Source organism: Perna viridis, chromosome 10 (genome assembly GCF_037379345.1).
Source record: "Perna viridis isolate PV_CMFRI_1.1 ecotype Kerala chromosome 10, ASM3737934v1, whole genome shotgun sequence".
Taxonomy (NCBI): Eukaryota; Metazoa; Mollusca; class Bivalvia; order Mytilida; family Mytilidae; genus Perna; species Perna viridis.
In genome coordinates, this window is record NC_142454.1 from 15,124,478 (window position 1) to 15,136,064 (window position 11,587).

Consider the following 11,587-nt stretch of genomic DNA (forward strand, 5'->3'; position numbering starts at 1 on the left):
CAAAACCTAAAGATTTCTTTGTCGTTGAATAAATGATAAAGAAATTATAAATGTTATCATTGAAATCTTTATTAAATGGTTGAGGAAGAAGATGCCCAAATGAATAGGACATATTTGACAAATTTACCTGGGTAATATGGTTGTATTGGAGTATATGGACATCTGTATATTTATCTAGGAAGTCTTCCCTGTCCTAATCTTTAGTGTCTCTATATAGTATAGTATTTGTTTACATTTGACTTAGGACAATAATTTCCTGTCTATGTCAGTTTCCTGTACATGTGTACATTCCTAGTTGTAGAAAGAAGGGTGTTACATGTACATGTATTGACCATATGTGGATATAAACTGGTTTCTACTGAAAGGTCTGTGAAATCTCATGCTATAAAGGTTTGGATTTTTGGTTTTTTTGTCACATTTGTAATTTGTGTTTATTATAATGTTTTTAAATTACTGAACTGAATATTTTTATAAATGTATCTTGATCCCCTTTTTAAATAGTGGCTGGAAATTCAGTTTGACTTCTTTCTGTATGTTTTTTGATTGTACATGTACATGTATGTACATGTAGGTAAAAAGATTTTCTTACATTATTCATTTTATAGTCACAATATTGCAGAGTGTTTCTATCAGTTGTTTAACACTCTCAAATGCATGTCTTTCTTACTGTTAATACATAAATTAAAATTGAATGGTTACTTTGCCATAAAGGCTGACCAACCTGAATGAAAAGTTTTTGTTGGTGGAATATTGTCAAACTTTTTTCCTCATTTATTTTCTGATTTATGGATTTGTATTAGTAATGTTTTGATACTCTGAAAGTTTTTTGGTCTTATATATAGCTGTTATAATAAAAACAATACAGAATTATAGTAGTTTTGATGTCGAGATAGGAAATATCCCAGTGAACTTCTTTGGGTGTGATATGATGTTCGGTCAAGACTTTTAAAAATGACTTTATTCTGTTAATCCACAACATCACTGTCAATTTTGACTGACTCCTTTTTTATTACTCAGGTCCTGTGGAAAACAGAAATATTTTTAAATCTGGGTTATATACACATTGGACTTAAAACAAACACATTCAGTATCTTCTCTGAAATTTAGACTTTTGGCAGGGCTCTAATGAAGTTACTTGGTAAGTTGACACACAAGGGCTGGTTTAAGTTGATTTAATGGGTTGTACTATCAATGGTTGTTACTATCCATTACCATACAGTGTGATGTTGGATAGTATAGCCCATTGATAGTACAACCTGTTAAATCATCCTAAATGAGCCCCTGTGAGTGGGGGTGTATGTATGTGATCTGTGATTGGGATTTACGAGGGGGCCTTGGGTCATTTATCACATTCCAGCTGAAAATGTTACATTAAAATCAAATACTGTTTTAAAGAATATTTTAAAGAATGGACCATTGAAATCCAGATCATTAAGAATATTCTAATCCTAATCACTGAGTGATAGAGATGTCCATTCGTACTTCCCCTTCAGTACTTCTGTTTTAGAGAGAGGTACTGATAGAAATGTCCCTCCATACTTCCCCTTCAGTACTTCAGTTTTGTAGAGGGGTACTGATAGAGATGTCCATTCGTACGTCCCCGTTAGTACTTCTGTTTTGTAGAGGGGTACTGATAGAGATGTCCATCCATACTTCCCCTTCGGTACTTCTGTTTTGCTGAGGGGTACTGATAGAGATGTCCATCCATACTTCCCCTTCAGTATTTCTGTTTTGCAGAGGGGCACTGATAGAGATGGCCATCTATACTTCCCCTTTAGTACTTCTTTTTTACAGAGGGGTACTGATGTATATGTCCATATGTACGTCCCCTTCAGTACTTCTGTTTTGCAGAGAGGTCCATTCATACTTCCCCTTCAGTAATTCTGTTTTGCAGAGGGGTATTGATAGAGATGTTCATCCATACTTCCCCTTCGGTACTTCTGTTTTGTAGAGGGGTACTGATATATATATATATATATCCATCTATACGTCCCCTTCAGTACTTCTTTTTTGCAGAGGGGTACTGATAGAGATGTCCATCCGTACTTCCCCTTCAGTACTTCTGTTTTGTAGAAAGGTACTGATAGAGATGTCCATTTGTACGTCCCCTTCAGGACTTATGTTTTACAGAGAGGTACTGATAGAAATGTCCCTCCGTACTTCCCCTTCAGTACTTCTGTTTTGCAGAGGGATACTGATAGAGATGTCCATCCATACTTAGTACTTCAGTACTCCTGTTTTGCAGAGGGGTACTGATAGAGATGTCCTTCCATACTTCCCCTTCAGTACTTCTGTTTTGCAGAGAGGTACTGATAGAGATGTCCATCCATACTTAGTACTTCAGTACTCCTGTTTTGCAGAGGGGTACTGATAGAGATGTCCTTCCGTACTTCCCCTCCAGTACTTCTGTTTTGCAGAGGGGTACTGATAGAGATGTCCATCCATACTTCCCCTTCAGTACTTCTTTTTTGTATAGAGGTACCGTTATCTAATCCATTACTACCTCTTCACCACTGAGTGGAATTTTCACAGAATCTGTATTACATATTTCCATTTGCGCCTCCTATTTAAGATTTGGAGCCAATTTGATATAGAGGTTTCACAGAGCAAAACATGGACTTTATTATTTATGAATATGGTGACACAGGGTACCCATCTCTTAGCCATTACTCCTCCTACACTACTGCATGGAATTTAATCAAAGTTTTACTGCATCTTTATTAAACACAATGTTATTATAGATTTTCTTTTTTTATGCAGTATTCTAGTTTGATGATTGAGTGATTGATTTATAAACAATTAGAATGTTTAATGTGATTCTATAAACTTTGTATATAGAGGTTCTTTAGTGCTAATTTTTTTTTGAAGTGTGCACTAAAAAAGTTGTGAGATAACTATATAAAAAGGAAATCCTGAATCTTGACTATTTCAAAAAGGAGACTTATTTTTAAAATGAATTATATTTCCAAAAGCAAACATTTTTTGTTATTATGCCCTGGCAAGATCCTTGAATGAGATATTTCCTTGTATTATCCATATACATATTTGTATAGAAATGATATTGTTGAAATACTATACCCAAAGTACATGTACTTGTAACTAAAAAGGATATAGAATGAACACTTGAAAAAATATAGAAAGTGCTTCAGTACATGTACATGCACAAAAACATGCATATTGTGTATTTAAGTGAAATTGTCTAGATAATTATAATACCTATATGTATACATGTACATGTATGTTATTTGACTAAATCTGAAGTATAGCGGTGAGTAGTTTATGTTTTCCATTGTCAAAACAACACATTGAAGTTGTCCATAAAGTATGACTCAATTTTGAATAGTATTTTAAGAATCTATCAACAAAGGTCTTTCTTTCTAGCATAGTTTTACAGCAAGTAATTTAGTTAACTTCAGGAAATAGAGTTGGTTTTCATTTGATTACATGACAATCACCCAATAAATTTCCTTAGGTAGAAAACTGAGCAACGGACACATTTAACCTTTCTATCAAACAGAGGTTAAAAATACTTATAAAATGATAAAAAGTTTAAGTCTTTTTGTTACGGTAAATTGGGGTATTTTGGCAGTTTTCTATCAAAACATGCATGTTTAAATTTTGGTGTGTTTTAATCTTTGGCCTTCAGTATATTGGTGAATCTAAGCAGCCTTTTCACAAGCGCTTGAACGGACACAGGATCAACCTAACAAAAAAGCCTTTACTCCCAGTGAGTCAACACTTCAGATTTTCAAACCGCTGCCTCGAGGATTTCAACAAAATGCAAATCTTTATCGTGGAACAAAACACGATCTGGAGCGATCTACAGAGAGTGAAGCGGGAAGGATTTTGGATGAAAGAACTCTTTGTTTTACATACACATGGAATTAATAAAAAACATTTTAAGTTCTTCCTATTTTGTATAGTTTCTTATTACAGTGTTTGTAAATATTTTTAGTCTTATAGTTTTGCACAATGTTCAAGATCAGCACACAATGTGTATCTGTACACAATATTCAAGATCTTTGTTAACTGTCAATAAAATTTTGATATCTCACACGTATTCACCTGATTAGGTAGTGAGTTGCATTCACAGATCATTTACTTTCATACACACTCAGGTTATTTAAGGCACTGAAGGTCATTTGTTGACCGAAAATTTTGCTCATTATATGTTTTATTATAATGTATTAACCTCTTTATCGGTATCGTTGTGCAATCCTTTAGAATAAATATATTGACAGTCAAAATATTTGCATACATTATATTTGGGTGTATTAAATTTTGCACTTTTAGAAGAGGCGCCAAATAAGCCAAAATAAAACTACAACCAAAATATATCCCAATTTACCTTAATTGTCTAGTAGTAAGTACATGTAGTCTAAACATTTCATCAGGCACTAGTTATTTAAACAAGGGAAGTTCAACTCTATTCTTTTATTATATTACTCTTGTAACTACTACAAAAGTATTTTAATTCATTGCTACCAATTTTCATGGATTAGGGAAGAAACACAATTTCATGGATTTTTGAATTCGTGGTTTTGAGGTTTTTATTATAAACATCAATGAAACTTTGTGGTTTGGCCTAACCACGAAAACCACGTAAATTGTTAGGTATTAGAAATAATTAATTTGTGCGATGGGGTGGGGGGTGTATGGTGTTGAACTCATCTATACATGGGCTTGGTCTTAATGCATCATATTTATTTATACATGTACCTAGTGTTATTGATTTTTTTACAAATATAAAGACCAAACCATCTGTTTATAAGGATTGTCTAGTTAATTACCTAAGGAATTCATCAGGTGTTTTTTCATCTTATGAAGGGAAGACCATCTCGTTATGCGCTATAATTATCTGTTTCTCTACCTGGTCATAAACTAATGTTGAGAAACTTTATCTCTGTGATATACATGTACATGTAGTAATAAGAGCCAGTGATATACATGTTCAATGTACATGTAGTAATAAGAGCCATGAAGCTATCAAACTATTTATGAATATCAACTTTTAATCTTAACCTCAATACAACTTTCACTCCTAAAGGTAAAAAACGCTTATTGATTAGTACATGTATATTAATATTTAAATGATGAATTGAATACATGTACTTATGTAAGGATATAAGTATACCCTAGTAGACAGATTTAATGGTAGGGTCAGTGGGATAATTAGTAGATCTGGACAACATCTGTTGTAAGTTTTTATTAGTTATACAGCTGTTACCTTGATTGTCAACCTATTATATATCAAATCTTTGTGTTGTAGGTAAAACGACTCTATAACAGAGAATTGAGACATTGCACAAGTTATTTTATTGGAGGTAAGGAGTGTTTTTTTTTTATTGTATAATGTATTTTAACCTAGATTTGTAGTAAGAAATTGCATGATGTATTTTACCGTTATTTCTCCAAAGAATGGAACAAATTAGAATTGAAAGTAAAGATTAAGAAGCACTTGTATACTGATAGGAAAATTGTATGTACAGTGAAACCTGTGGAAACCATACTACTTTTGGATGTTTAGATTTGTTTGGTTTAGACAGGTGTAAAGTGTACTTAAAGATACATTTAAATAAATATAAAGGGACTAAAAAGTATCTGGTTTTGACAGGTTTTTGGATATTCAGGCTGAGTTTAGAGGTGTTTGGATATTCAGGCTGACCTTTGAGATATTTGGGTATTCAGGCTGAGTTTAGACAGGTTTTTGGATATTCAGGCGGAATTTAGACAGGTTTTTTTATATTTAGGCTGAATTTAGAAAGGTTTTTGGATATTCAGGCCGAATTTAGACAGGTTTTTGGATATTCAGCCTGAGTTTAGACAGGTTTTTTGATATTCGGGCCGAGTTTTGACAGGTTTTTGGATATTCAGGCCGAATTTAGACAGGCTTTTGGATATTCAGCCCGAGTTTAGACAGGTTTTTGGATATTCAGGCAGAGTTTTGAGGTATTTGGATATTCAGGCTGAGTTTAGACAGGTTTTTGGATATTCCAGCTGAGTTTAGACAGGTTTTTTGATAGTCTGGCTGAGTTTAGACAGATTTTTGGATATTCAGGCCGAGTTTTGACAGGTTTTTGGATATTCAGGCTCCATTGATAGGATGGTTTTTTTTACATTCAGGTTCAGTTTAGACAGTTTTTTACTGTTTTTTTTTTTAAGTGAGAGGAGATACTGACACTTTTCTCTATGATTCTTTTGGAATAGTTTAGCTGTCTGTCATGGCCGAAATTCTAGCAATGGCCGGTCTATGATATCACCAATGGTGTCTGGAGAACAATGTTAGAAACATCACGACATCACTCTTAGCCAGTCAGATTTTATAGAAAATGATACCAAATCAGACAAAAACCAATTGTAACAGCAAAGCTTTTACATCACTATTTCATATTACATTGTCCATGGTAAATATTTAGCTTTCCAACAAGTACATGTAAATAAAACAACCAAATCATAGGGAAATGTATGTCATTATATAGGTATCAGTGAGCCTTTGAATGTTCCTTGTGTATTCTGTTTCGATAATACACATGTAAAAGAAATTCTGTAATTTCACTTTAGTTTTTTTTCAGCCAAAACACCACACTATTCTCTTATGACATACATGTATTAAATTCATTTGCCTACATTGGAGATTTGAAATATCAGATGCACTACCTGATCACAAAATTATAAATTTATTTAAGGAATGTTTTTAATTTTGTAACAGGTTAACTGAAATAATGTGGTATGCAGCAGTTTACACCTATAAACCGCAATGCAGTTTATAAAAAATGTATACTGGCCCAAACCAGGTTATTGAATATGACCTGTTAAAAAATTAGAAACATTACTTATAGTTTAATTTTTAATGTGTGACAGACCAAATATTAAGAATTGATTTGTAGTCAAATTATTATTTTGTTTGGGATTATTTGAATTTCAGAGTGCGGACCAATTGTCTTTAATGACGTCATAGTATCAAGCCAGGTGATACAAAATAACCTAGTTTGCTTGATGAGAACCAACCAATCAGAAAGCTTGTTACAAATCAAATTAAATTAAATATTTGGCAATAACAATAAATTTTTGAAAAAATCTATATGATAAATAGGATAATAAACTGGTTATTATGAATAACCAAATTATAAATCCTTGTGCTGAGAATGCATGGATAATTAACTCATGCACAAAATACACTCTTTTAGGTATTTTAAACACTATTTTATCTTATTTGCCCTTTTAATATAAACATACTTATTATTATTTTGTAGATTTCATAAGACAAAAGAAAAATGAATATGTACAATAGACAAGCACCACAGTGGGAGGACAAACGCACCAAAGATCTGCGGAACCAAGTTACATTACTGACAACAAATCTGAACATATCGAGAACAAAGATGTCAGTTACGATACCAGAGATAGTACAATACTGTGAGAATAATGCTTCTCAGGATCCCTTCTTGTACCCCATTAGGGACAATCCATTTAAACCAATCAGACGACCATGTTGTATTGTATAAAGGGGCTGATGGCATCAAATAAAACCATGTGATATATTTGTGGTGAGGATAAATCTAATGCTTTTATTTTTTTCTCCTCAGCTTTTGGGAGATATATAGGTAAAAGTTTGTACATTTTGTCAGTCCACAAAATACAGTTTTCTGTGCAACTGTTGATCACAACCACTTTTTTTATTTCATTTACATGCTGGAATAAGATTTCCATTGTTATACCCCAGCTTGAAAAGTGGGAGGTATATAGTGATCATGGAGTCTGTCTGTTCGTCTGTATGTCTGTCCATCCAAATTTTCATGACAAAATTCATGGCCCTCAGTGGATGGATTGATTTCAAATTTAGTATGTGTGTTTATATAGATGGTTTACATGTTGCAAGTCATTTTGTTTGCTGTCCAATAACAACTTCCTGTTCAAGTGGGGGTATACTTACCACAAAACCATGTGCAATTTCATGTTTTACCTGTATAAAAATAGATATTTCTACTCTTGTGTAACAAGTTTTCTACACTGTAGATTGATTGATTGATTTGACTGCAGATTAGATGACATAATGCTTAATTTACAACCTCAGTGAATATTTAGAACTTGTCGGTAAAGAAAGAAGAAATTGTTTTTGGCACCAATGTCATTATTTGTTGTTTTATTTTCAATTTGCTTAAAATACTTCAATCTGTGATGCCAAGCAAGGAGGGTCAACACGAGTTTGCGATAGTATTTCATGACCTAGAATCTAAATTGGTGAACATTTGTCATAGTTTTTCTTTCCTCGTTTGTCTACCCCGGACTTGACTTTTTATGAGCAACTCGGCGGGTGTTTCTAGAAAAGCAGAGGACGCTTACCCTACTGGTGCACCTGGTCCATGCTCCCAGTTTTTAGTGGAGTTCGAGTTGCTCATTTACTTTTGTTACTTTGTATGTATGATTTTAGTTACTTTATGTTCTTTGTTGTGTATGTCTGTTTTCCATGTCTGGTCTTTGTCCCTGGATTACATTCTTTTGATTACCGCTATAACCTTGGTTCCCTTGATTACTCTTTGATTATCTTATTTCTACGGTCTTGAAAGTTCAATATTGAATTTCATCTGCATAGTCTTGAAAGTTAAAGTTGAATTATGTTGTATGTTGAAATACAATAATTTAGTGTCCTATATTTTGGGATTTTAACAACTGAAAAAGTGAAATAACTGAAGAAAAAAATATTTCATCTAAATTAAAGAAAAATAATGCCAAAGTAAAGGTTAATATTTGTATCTTTTTTCAATGACCCTATATTTTCTGTGTTTTTATTTAATGACCCTATATCTCCTGTGTTTTTTTTTCAGATTATGTAAGAATTATCCATAAGACTATGTGTTGTAGTTGCTAAATGCCTATCATCTTGTATCAAGACTTTCACTGGTGATTGAGACTTGAGGTGTGCAAAGATATGGTGCAGAAAATGTACAGATTTTGCCAAACAGAGACGGAAATAGTGTGCCTTGTATGTTGTGGTGCTGATTTCATAAAAAGACAGCTATTAATTGAAGGAATTTTCTCTAGATTTTCTATTTCATTGTTTAATACATCCTTCTTGATGAGAGTTTTTTCTACTTATTGTATCATAAAACTAATGATTCTTGGTGATGATATTTATCCTACAGTATGTAATGTCTTAAGGGAAGTTATTTTAGGCATGAAAACCCTTCTTGTTTATTTGAATCTCTTTCTTACAATTCCAGAAAAAAAATCTCCATTTTAAACTGTATTTTCACAACTTTATATGATCTGAATATTTTTCCCTACCTAAGTAGTCAGTAGGTGAGGTGTTTGGGGGAAGGTGGGATGGGTTCAGGTTACAAGACAATTTTTGTCATGATTTTCAAATTATACAATCTGTAATGGATCCAGTATATTTTATAAATAATTGAAAACCTGCTCTAAGAAAAGAATATTCCAATATTTCTTTGTTGTGGCAGATAAAAAAATCTGAAAAGGGGGGACTGCTTACTCTCCTAAAGATGGTCAACTTCAGTGATTTTCGATTTGTACTATATAACTTTCTGAAAATAAGGGGACCCAGAAACCAGGGCTTCTGTGGATCTGCTTGTGCCCTGACATTTAATTCTCTTGCAATCAGTAAAATGTTCTTTGTTCCATCTGTATCTTTGTGCTAGCAGAAGTATTTCTTGTGTTCAATTAATTACAGTTGTAAATTATAGTCTTTTAACTTTTTCAAATATATATTTATGCCCTCTTTTTTAAATACAAATGTAAAGTTTATTTTTGGAAGTAGAAACATAGTATTTTTTCTATTCTCTGTTTTAGCTTAAGTTGTTACTGTAAATGTGTTACAATGCTGTGCTATAACTAACATTATAATGTTATACCTGATGTATAAACGGACATTTTATATAACTGGCTTTGTATGTATATTCCTATTGTTTTTTCTTTAAATTTTATTATAAGAATGTTGATACATATAAGTAGTTAAAGTTTGACTTGTTGATTATTTGAAATTTTATTTCTATTGACTACTGTTGATTTTGTGCTTTTGTGCCTTCTAGTTGGTAACGTGCTGTATTTTTTAGGAGTTTACTGCTCATGTTCAGCCATCTTTGTTGGATTTTCAGACTCCTGGGTTAATCCATTTCATAGCATAATTTTTTTTTGCCCAGTGATCCCAGCTTTTCTTTTCATAATTTCATTAAACACACCTTAAAATGATTTTGAGAAGTTTTTAAGAAATCTTTGTTATTTCTTCTGTTTTTTTAACCTATTTAGACAAAAGCTATGTAAAACCAAGAGAAATTCTTTTCCTACCAAAATTTCAGATGCGTATATCTCAAAAATGAACACACTGACCCATCATTTTTTTCTACTTATATTGTTCTGAGAAGATGTTACAACCCTCTGAAATCCTTTTTATTCTTAAACGAGAGCAGTGATTTAAGTACTTCTACGCCTAAGAATCAGGCAAAATGTATATAAGGTGTTGCACGTGAAGAAAAAAAAACAAATATTATCCAAGAATTTATACCTTACTACTTCCAGAAATAACCATCAAAGTGTTTGTAAAGTTTGCCTTATTAAGATATTGACAAGTCAAGTTTAGTTGAAATGCGTTATGGAAAAATTGTGGGAAAATGTTTTCACTTCTTTCCCCTATATAACCAGTAAAAAGATATCTACATTACAGATGCATTAGGATAAATTAAAATAGCCTTTCAGTCGTTAAATAGATGTATTGAATGTATTTGAGGTGAAAAAAGACCAAATTGAGAAAAATGATGCCATCCAATGCCTTATTCTTACACACAATGATACTTAAAGTGTCACTATGATCTAAAATTTGTTCAGCCCTATCAGTAACTGTAGATTTAAAGTCTGACCCAATGATGCCTGATTTGTAAAACAAGGTTGTTTAGCATTCCTCTATACCAATATCATTCCCTATGTATCATTTACTGGAGTTATCTCCCATGTTGCAGAGTTATCTCCTCCTTACAGCAGTGGGCATATATGTGCCAAACTCTTATATATTTTTGCCAAGACAACACCTGGCAATATATTTAGTTGAATGCATTCTTTTTTTTTTGGATGTGACAAAAAATGTGTCCCCTATTCTATTTTTTTTTTTTTTAACAAATTCATTAATAAACATTTGTACTAAGCAATATTTTGTGACAACATTTTGACTTATGTTATGATGCAACAGATTCCAGGATTCAATCATTATTTAAACTTTTTAAATATGAAAGTTGAACCTATCAAAAAGTAGTTCGAATGTTTACAGAATAATTAGACTCAAACTGGTACATGTATTATTGAATCTCTCTGTAACAACCCTTGTGAAGTCTTCAAATAAAGAACCTTCTCTTCTGCTAGATATTATTATTTTGTAAGTGATCAGATCTGTTGAATGTCAGTAGCTCTATGTTCATACTTTGTACATGTTTTATATGAAGATGTAATTTTAAGTAATTATGTATATTTTCTGAATGTGTCTGTCAATAACAGCTTGCTAATTTTCTGATATTATGGAATGGCTCACTGTGAAATTGTATGATGCAAAAAAAAAATTAAAAATAACACAGCTAAAAGGAAA

The 11,587-nt window shown here is 32.4% G+C and overlaps 1 long non-coding RNA gene across 1 annotated transcript; it reads left to right on the top strand.

Annotated features, from left to right (window-relative positions):
* The first annotated feature begins 218 nt into the window (after nucleotides 1-218).
* On the top strand, nucleotides 219-11,587 carry LOC148604687 (uncharacterized). The gene is made up of 4 exons (XR_015916084.1): nucleotides 219-390; nucleotides 5,270-5,324; nucleotides 7,254-7,547; nucleotides 8,826-11,587. It is a non-coding gene; the product is annotated as an uncharacterized LOC148604687 (long non-coding RNA).